Source organism: Chionomys nivalis, chromosome 8 (assembly GCF_950005125.1).
Source record: "Chionomys nivalis chromosome 8, mChiNiv1.1, whole genome shotgun sequence".
In the NCBI taxonomy this organism is placed as follows: domain Eukaryota; kingdom Metazoa; phylum Chordata; class Mammalia; order Rodentia; family Cricetidae; genus Chionomys; species Chionomys nivalis.
The window spans coordinates 88,863,757-88,873,581 of NC_080093.1; the positions used below are offsets into that span (position 1 = coordinate 88,863,757).

General features: G+C 35.7%; 1 pseudogene; it reads right to left on the reverse strand.

Moving 5' to 3' along the window:
• Positions 1 to 902: 902 nt before the first annotated feature.
• LOC130879927 (olfactory receptor 494-like) lies at positions 903 to 1,568 on the reverse strand (annotated as a pseudogene).
• Positions 1,569 to 9,825: the final 8,257 nt, after the last annotated feature.

Sequence of the window (9,825 nt, forward strand, 5' to 3'; positions counted from 1 at the left end):
ACTGACTGTAACTAAGACTAGCTCCATGAGATGAAACCCATAGTTATCACTACTATTAGAGACAAATCCTATTGAGGACAGGTAGTAGGCCCTATGGAAGAGCCTACCACTATTATCCTGTTGACTTCAAATGGTATTAAACTCCATTGGAATGATTTAACATTATACATTAGTACATTATACATTAGTATCTCTCCCAATCCTTATCAGCATAGGTTCTTTTTGCAGAAGATGGTGATTAACACACAACTTGTCAATGTGTAGAGAATTGGAGGCTGAAATTCTCAGCTCCAAATGGAACAACTAATTCATATCTCCATCTTTCCAATCTCAAGAATCATTGAGAGAGAGTGGGTAAAAGACTGCAAGGGCCAGAGTTGGTAGATGCCTACAAAAAAAGCATAGTTTTGAGGACACAAGCAGAATGGTTATAGATGTAAACTCATGGTAGCTGTGTCAGTATGTACAAGCTCAAAAGAGACAAAATATCAGCATGGGGAATAGATGTGTCTATAAAGTCCATTCATAATTGAGGAGTTATTATGAACTAATATCTGCCAGATGATGAACAGTTAGTGGCCGCTGGTAGGCCAGCCATGGTTCAGTAGATTCCAATACAACTAAGTGTATACAGTCAGCACAAGTATTAATTGACAAAAAATATATGGGGTTGGATGTGTAGGAGAGGGAAATATAGGATTGAGAGTAGTTGGGGAGAGGGAGAAAGATTATCAAAATATATTGTATAAGATTTTCAAAGATACATTTAAAAATACAAATAAAATAAAAGGTTTTTTTAATTAGGGGAAAGAGAAGGTGGGGGAGAAAGGAGTAACAAGAAGGTTAACAACCAAAACTGAGATCACTGTGACAGCCACTATTACATAGTTTTACAACTACTGTTAAGAAAATCTTTTCCTGACAAGCTGTGTCTTCAGAGCACCCTTAATCTCAGTATTCCTGAGGCTGGTAAATTAGGGGTTTTGACATGAAGATCCCCACCATGCAGAACAAGACGTCACCTTTTTGATCAGTGGAGTAGCTGAACTTGGGCATCATATAAATGAATATGATGGTCCATAGAAGAGAGTGACTGCAATGAGGTGAGAGGCGCAGGTGGAGAAGGTTTTATGGTAACCCTTAGTGGAGTGCATCTTGAGGATGGTAATGAATATATAGGAATAGGAGACAGCACTGACAAACACTGTGATCACAGTAACTGAGTCAGAGCAAATGAGGTACAGCTTCAGGGACACTGGCAACAGAACTGGAGAGTTCCCCCAAAGAAGCAAAATCACAGAAAAAAAAAGATTGATTCTATTTGGTTCACAAGAAAAGAAAAGAAAAGAAAAGAAAAGAAAAGAAAAGAAAAGAAAAAGGAAACAGTGGCAAAGTAAGCATCAAGTAAAGCCCCTATATAAGATCCTACAACCAACTGGTTATAAATTTGTGTGGATATTTTGGAGAATAAAGCAGTGAGTTGCAGATTGCCATGAAATGATCATAAGCCATGGCAGCCACATAAAGAATTCAACTGACCCAAAGAAATCAGATATACCAACCTGCATGCCACATGCAAGATAGGATATTGTACTTCTCTCTACCAGGAAGCTGACAGCATATTCTATGTGAGAGATGAGACACCTATGTCAATAGAAAGTAAGTGACTGATAAAAAAAAAAGTATGTGGGATGATGGAGCTGGGAGGAGATTCTGATGAGAAGGATGTTGCTGACCTTTCCAGACACGGTCACCAGGTAGATGCACAGGATGATGGTGAAGAGGATGGGTCATCTGTTAAGCCTAATAAAATACACTCTGTCACTACAGTGTGAAGAAAACTATGGGACACTGTGACTGCTTGAAAAACACAGCTGTGATGGACACATTACAGGAAGGAATTTATAAATTCAATTTATTTAATAAATACATGGAGAGCATTGAAATCTAATATATTATTCAAAAATTGTTTCAATAACAGATGCTTATTCACAGTTTTCACTGTTTATACAATTGTGTGAATTTAGGCCTTCAAAATTGTTTAATGAGAAATGCTAGAAATATGTTATAAATAATCTGCAATTATCACATTTATTTATAATAAAACATAATCATCATTAAAGTTAATATGTAAAATATTAGAATTTACTTGGGAAAATGACTTTTCAGGTAGAGGTTCTCACTACCATTCCTAAATGTGACAGCAAGAGTGTGATTTCTGGAGCTCACATGGTGGGAGAAGATATCCAACTATTGAATGCTATCCTTTGGCATACATGTACATATGCCAAAGACATATATGGTATGTCTTCTGCACAATTCTCTTCACACAAATAAACAAATAAATATTGCCTGGAGAGATGGCTCAGGGGTTAAGAGCACTGACTCTTCTTCCAGAGTACCTGGGTTCCATTCACAGCACTCACATGGTGGCTCACAGCTCTCTGTAACTCGAGTTCCAGAGGATCCAATGCCGGCATCTAGACATACATTAAGGTAAAGATAGTTATAAAATAAAAAATAAAAAATAAAAAAAATAAGCCACATAAAAATTAAAAAAAATCACAAAGGGTCTGGATTATGTATTTTATTGTGTTTTCTTTAAGATTTTTGACTGTGAAAGAGCTAAGTATAGAGAGACATTTCATTATATGGGCTTCCAAGATAAACCAGAATGGATATCATAAGGGTATTATGATTTCAGAATTTGGGTCTAAGGGTATGATGCTTTGGAGAGAGGGTCTTCTTTTGTTTTCACAGAGGATGAGACCCTGTGGATTGCTTCTATCCCAATATGGTATGATAGACCACGTCCTCCTGAAAAGTTGCTGTGAACACCCTCACAAAATTACTTCGCTGAACTGCCAACTGAGATGACCCTGGCACACAGGTTACACCATAAAAGATCTGATTAACAGTGCCCCTGTACAGCAGGAAGAAGTTTGGAGAGGAATAACTATGTCCATATTCCCAAATATTGTTTATAATTTTTTTTACATTTAAAGGAAGATATGCTATAGATATGAATAATTTGCATTGGTATGGATTTTAAGGTCAATTTTCTTATATGTATATGTATTTCTGATCTTGACTAAGGTATTGTGATTGTGTAGTTCATTTAAAAATGTAATGTATAATTAGGGAATATAGGTTGCTAACGGATAATCATCGATAATAGTAAAGCTTGTAGTCATGTTAGTTAGATTATATATAGAGACATTTCAGTTAGATAGGCATTCTTCATATCTTTCAAAGACTGCAGAATATGGCATTTAAAATGTTTTAATAACTTAGGGTTTTTCATGACAATGAGACATGTCTGCTCCTGGCAACACCAATCTACTTCAAGAGGAAGATGGGCATTGAAGAGGCTACTTATGGAGTTTGTTAACCATTTGGATAAGAAATTGCTCTTGCCTGGACTGTTGCATAAACTGAACACAGAGAACCCGCAGAGAGAGGACTACTAAACTTGCCTAAAGGTGCGATAATCCTTTGGGGTTCCTGCTTCATGAAAGAGTCTGGGAGACGTCCTGCAAGATACAGAAAAAAAGTGACTAAACTGTCTTTGAAATTTCCTGCTTCATGGAAGAGTCTGCTGGATACTATGGGCCTGAAGGCTGAAGATAGATGCCCCAACACTACAGAGGAACTTTGGGTGACTGTCCAGACAGTGAGATGTCTCTGTCATTTCTAGAGTTTGGAAGTTGCTTATTTCTTGTTTACTTAAGTAGTATTATATCCATATGGAGTTTTTGATGGATTTGAAGAATATATAGATAGTTATAGTTTTCCTTAGTTATGATAAAAGATAAAGTAGATATAAATATTGTAACTGTAATTCTTGCTTGATAACTGTTTTTTTTATATGTAATTTTGCTATACTGAAATTAAAGTCTTCCTTTTTGTTTAAACAGAAAAGGGGGAAATGATGGGGGAGAGTCTTCTGTTTTGTGTTAATTTCATTGGTCAAATAAAGAGACTGCCTTGGCCTTTGATAAGACAACAGCTTAGATAGGTGGAGTAGACAGAAGAGAATGCTGGGAGGAAGAAGGCAGTGAGGCAGACGACATAGCATGCCTCTCCAAGATGGATGCAGGTTAAGATCTTTGCTGGTAAGCCACCTCCTCGTGGTGCTACACAGATTACTAATATGGGTTAAAGCAAGATGTGAGAATTAGCCAATAAGAGGCTAAAACTAATGGGCCAGGCAGTGTTTAAATGAATATGGTTTCTGTGTAATTATTTCGGGGCATAAGCTAGCCAGGTGGCCAGGAGCCAGGCAGCAGGAATGCAGCCTGCCACTCCTTTCTATATAAGACTAAGGGTAAGGTATGATCTCCATAAAGCTTTCAGTTTATATAGGCTATAGACAAGTTAATAATTCCATAGGCTGTAACAATAATATCAAGTATGTATTTTCACAGAGTCACAAGAAACTGGTGGATCTGGTAAGTAGGCACCTTATGTCTCAGAAGGGATGAGGCTGTGAAGTACCCTGCAGCTAGGAACACAGCATTGGGAGCTATACTAACCTGTGGGTTTGATTTACATTAGTGTCTATCTGGTTGAGTTAAAAGGAATGTCTTCTGAAGACCATGCTTTTGACTCCAGCATGGTGCCCAGATGAGAATTTTTCTCTCTTAAGCTAGTTTTAGCTACCCAAATATTTTTCCTGTATAAGCAGTTAATTTCCAAGGCTATGATCTTATGTTAGTTGAAACCAAGGTAAATGGTAAATACAGAATTCTAGTAGCCTGTTAAATGAGAGCAGAAGACCAGTAAATTACAACTTTTTGAGTCTGCTATTAGAGGAAACATATTACCTCCTTATAAGGCTCCTTTATTAACAATAACTACTGTCAATAAAGTTTGTTGGAACCTATTTTTATGTATATTTTGGCTATGAGAACACAGGACTTGACACACATATACCAGCTTTGAATGTGTTCAGTAATATACAGCATTATATTTTCATTTTGTTTACAAATTATCAGATTATATTTGCTGCATAAAACCATAGGTTTCATAGCAGTTATATTCAGTTATCTCATCTACTCTGATCATACTCAACTCAATTACCCTCTCTCATGTATTTATTTTTCTTCATATTAGTTCCATTTCTCCTTCTAACTATTCTATATCCACATAATATATGTATATGTTAATCTTACTAACTCTTAATAGTAGCATGTTAATTGACTGAGCAATAGCAAGCCACGTTGTGAACCATATACATTCATGTTTGAACTCCAATATATTTCTTATCTTGTACATTGATGGGAGAGCTCTAAAATTTAGTAGATAAACTTAACCTTTTGAAGATAAATATATGTATGTGACATTATCAAAGCTGAAATGAGAATTATGTCAGATCACAGGCCTGGGATAAGAATATGACTTTGTCACTGACTTTCCAAATAGGACTCCATTTTTCTATAAATTAACACCAACAACTGACAAGTTGAATCTTATAAATCTAAAAAGAATTCTTCACAGCAAATGAAACAATCAGTCAAGTGCAAAGAAAGCCCAGAAAGTAAAAGAAAACTTTGTTAACAATACATATGACAGAGGATTAATAAACAGAATATACAAATATTTTCAAAATAACAATCAAGAAAACAAAGTATTACCCAATCCAAAAGTTTAGAGGCTTAGAAAAAAATGTAATACATTTAAATTCATCCTGTGAATGATATACATAGACTGAATTAGGGTTTGAGGAATAGAAATCAAAATCTAGTAGACTGTGATATGAGGCTTCCCCAGAAAAGTAAGTCTAAACCCATATATAAATACACATATGTGTATGTATATAGATGTATACACAGACACACAATCATGCATGCAATCTCTCTTGACAGATTTTTATAACTGCTTCATAAAGTTCCCATACACAAGGAGAAACAGAAGGATGTTGCAGGGACGGGTGGCTTGTTTGTCCTGGCCACCCAGCTAGCTTAGCCCTGAAAAAACTACATGGAAAATAAATTAATCAAATCACTGCTTGGCCCATTAGCTCTAACTCCTTATTGGCCAACTCTTACATATTAATATAACCCATCTTCATTATTCTGTATATCACCACAAGGTTGTGGCCTTCCAGCCAAGTTTCAGCACGTCTATCTTTGGAAGTGAGTTCATAGCATCTCTCATTCAGTTCTTCTTTCTCCCAGCATACAGTTCTGTCTTTTCTGCCTACCTAAGTTCTACCCTTTCAACAGGCCCAAAGCAGTTTCTTTATTAACCAATGAAAGCAACACAAAGACAGAAGGACCTCCTACACCAGAAGGAAAGGGAACTTTTCTTGTGAAATTGCTTAACTTATCAGTTTAAAATCCATGGTGCTGGTGATGAATGTGAATATACCAGCAGGAGATGATGTTGCAGCTTTGAGGGAGTCCAAGGCCATGCTGGAAGCAGACTTTTTTTTCAGTGGTGCTAATGCTTAAAGCTTTGAAGTGATCAGATAAATCTGTTCACATTGTAAGATAATATATATCGTCTGTGAGTAGTAGTTGCTAATTGCTTCCCCATCATCCAATGCTTACTTGCATTGGTATTGGATCAAACATCTGAGAACCACATTGACACATAAAATTGCCATCTTACTGGCACTATCTCTTGTGAAAGAGGTCAGCCTGAAGTAGAGACACAATGAACAGTCTCAAATCTACAAACTTTCTGGCAAAGTAGAACCACAGAAGAAGAGAGAGGGAAGATACTCTTATGTTTCTGCAGAAATGAATTGATCCAATGATGCTGTTTCTGAGTGTAAAGAAATAAGTTGGGTGAGAAAGGTAAACAAATATGGTCATCCTCAGCATACAAACATTAGTAAAGATTTTCAGGGGTCATTGGGGCTATGACTTACAGATAGAGCACATGAATTTTACAAAGGCTCTGGATTTTACTCTCATAATTCAAATATTTCCTAGGGCAGCATATTATCCAGCAATATCTTATTCCTTACACATGAAACAGTCAAAGTTGACATCAGAGGATTGAAAAACAGATCTAATGTCTATGAAAGTGAAACTCCCATCTGAATAAATGTTTCTTCTACAATAAAAATTTCTCCAGCAGTTTTATTGTCAGCTCCAACTTGTCATTTTTCTCTCTACATGCACTAGATTCCAACTATAGTGATTGTACACACTTAAGGGGTAGTTATTATTGAAAATGGATACAGGTTTTAAAAATTACACAATCAATTGTCTCTTCAAAGTAGGCAATTACTTTAAAATATAAATACAACTGAAAAATAATTTTTATTATATGATTATCGTGGAAGAATTTTTTGATTATGCCTGAGACTTTTTAAGTATAGCTTACTATATGAATACTTAGTATGTATCACTACTCACCTACAAATTTACTACCACATTTTATATCTTGCTATATCATATATGTATATATCATAAATGAAGTTAATCATTTTTTTGTGATTTGGCTCCATTATTAAAATTATTATGTTCCAATGTCAGTGTCATTGTAGTGGTTTTATCATTCACAGTTGAATTTGTCATAGTGGTGACAGGGCTTGTCATAGCCATCTCCTACACCTACATCCTCATCACCATCCTGAAGATGTGCTCCACTGAGGGCCGTCAGAAGGCCTTTTCCACCTGCACCTCCCACCTCACTGCAGTCACTCTCTACTATGGGACTGTCACACTCATCTGTGTGGTGATCAGCATGTTGAATCCTCTCATATAAAAAACAGGGTCATAGTAAGTTCCTTTTTAATAAAATCAAATAAAGTTTTTAATTAACAGTATATATTAATTCATATAAAACAATCTGCTGAAAATAATTTGGAGTCATTGTTATATTTTTTCAAATATTTTATCATTAACTTGTTAGAGATTGCATCTTAACTGTCCCCCAAATCTCATGTGTTTGTTAAATATCTGTCCCCTAGTGCTGTTGAGAAAGATCTAGAATCAGAGAGGTGGAACCTAGTGAGCCCTCTTTAGTTTACAAGAGACATGGCATAAAGGAGACACTGGTACTCAGAATATTCTTTGTCTCTTCTCTTTATTGATCACAAAGTAAAGGGTTTTGTTATACCATGTGTTCCTTTGGTGATGTCAAAGTACAGATACACATGAACAGAGATACTTCATAAGGGATAGAGATCTCAAAAATATTGAGCTAAGAATAAACCTTTATACTCTGTGCCATTGGGTATTTGTTCTAACAATGGTAAACTTACTGACATCTTTCACAAGGCTTCAGGATGTGGCAGGATAAATAACAGCTTATTCTGAGATAAACCTAAAAACTATGGTTATCTCTGTATTCGGTAAGAGAAATGACAGGGTGTAATTAGGGGTTGAATTTGGTGGAAATGTTCTTTTAAACAAAACTTGCCTCTGATGTATGGGTTTTGTGAACCCATAAGAATCTAAGGTATGGTATAAGCATTTGATAATGATGTAATTAGGACATTCATAGAAAAGAACAGGGAACCCATCTCTGATTAGTCTGAATTCCTGTTGGGATCAAAAGTTGAATTCCTAATTTAAATTGAGTCAGATTCCTGAGCTTGTAATGACCGAGGAAAACAAGTAAACAACAACAGCAACAGAAATAGATTCCTGGAAGATAGTCAAGTTTCTAAGTTTGACAGTAAGGCTTGAAGAAGAAATTCTTACAAAGACTTCACGGTCATAAACCTCATCCTCATGTGCACATGGGAGCCAACATGGCTATATTCATTTGAAACTGTAACTATCTTTAGAATAGATGCAATCAACTTTCACATGTAGATGATGAACATGTTTACTTCCCATTCCCCAACTACCTTATTGTTTCAGAAACAAATCCCATCTTCTTGCCAATAGATCCCATGGCACTGATGTGTTTATTCATTCTCTTACATATTCATACACTCTAGAATGGTGTCCAGTGATTCTCATATTTTAGATGTTGGTCTAGTCCAGTGGATGGGGTTACAAATGAAAACTGGCAAGTATGGTATCTATCCTGTAATATAGGATCTTGACAATAAAACTAAAGAGAAGTGGCTTAGACTATCAAAAGAACTTGAGTACTGGTGATAAAACAAAAATCAAAAACAAAAACCAAAGTCATGTGTGATGTGCTAGAAACAAGCCAACAACACTGGTGTCACTGATAACCTACTACCTGATAACGAATTGCATGGTGTGAGAACATTCATGTGAAACAAGGCACCATCTATGCTTATTAGTTATGTGAGTGCAATATTGCCCTCATGTGCATGTTTTATACCATTGAGGCTTCTGTTGAAATAATGACAGAGCTGTTTATTTTAATTAACACTGTGGTGCACTCAACAGGAACACATGATAAATTGTGTATCTTCAACATTAATGATAGCTGACAGAATAAGCATTTTGTAAGCATTCAAAGAAAGTGTAACAAACCAGGGAAGCTTATCTAAGGATGGGGTTATCTGTTAAACCATATAAAATGAACTCTGTCACTGCATTGTAGTTCCCATCCTTCAGGAAAGTAATTGGATAGTGTTGCTGCTGCTAGATCAAGGCTGTGATGAAGACATTTAAGAAAAAGTTTTATAAATGCCTTAATTTTCATTAACTCAAACATGAAGATTTAGCAGATAAGTATATCATTCAAAAAATTACCAGTTTAATCTGGCAAAGTTTTAGTCAAGTTTAGATACATTGATATACAGTCTTGATTTACATACTTTTATATACAGCTAATACATCCCTCAAAGAAAACAAAGAAAAATCAATCAAACAGGTGAAGGGAACAGTTTAACACTTGAAGACTGAAATAGAGGTAATAAAGAAAACACATTTCAAATAT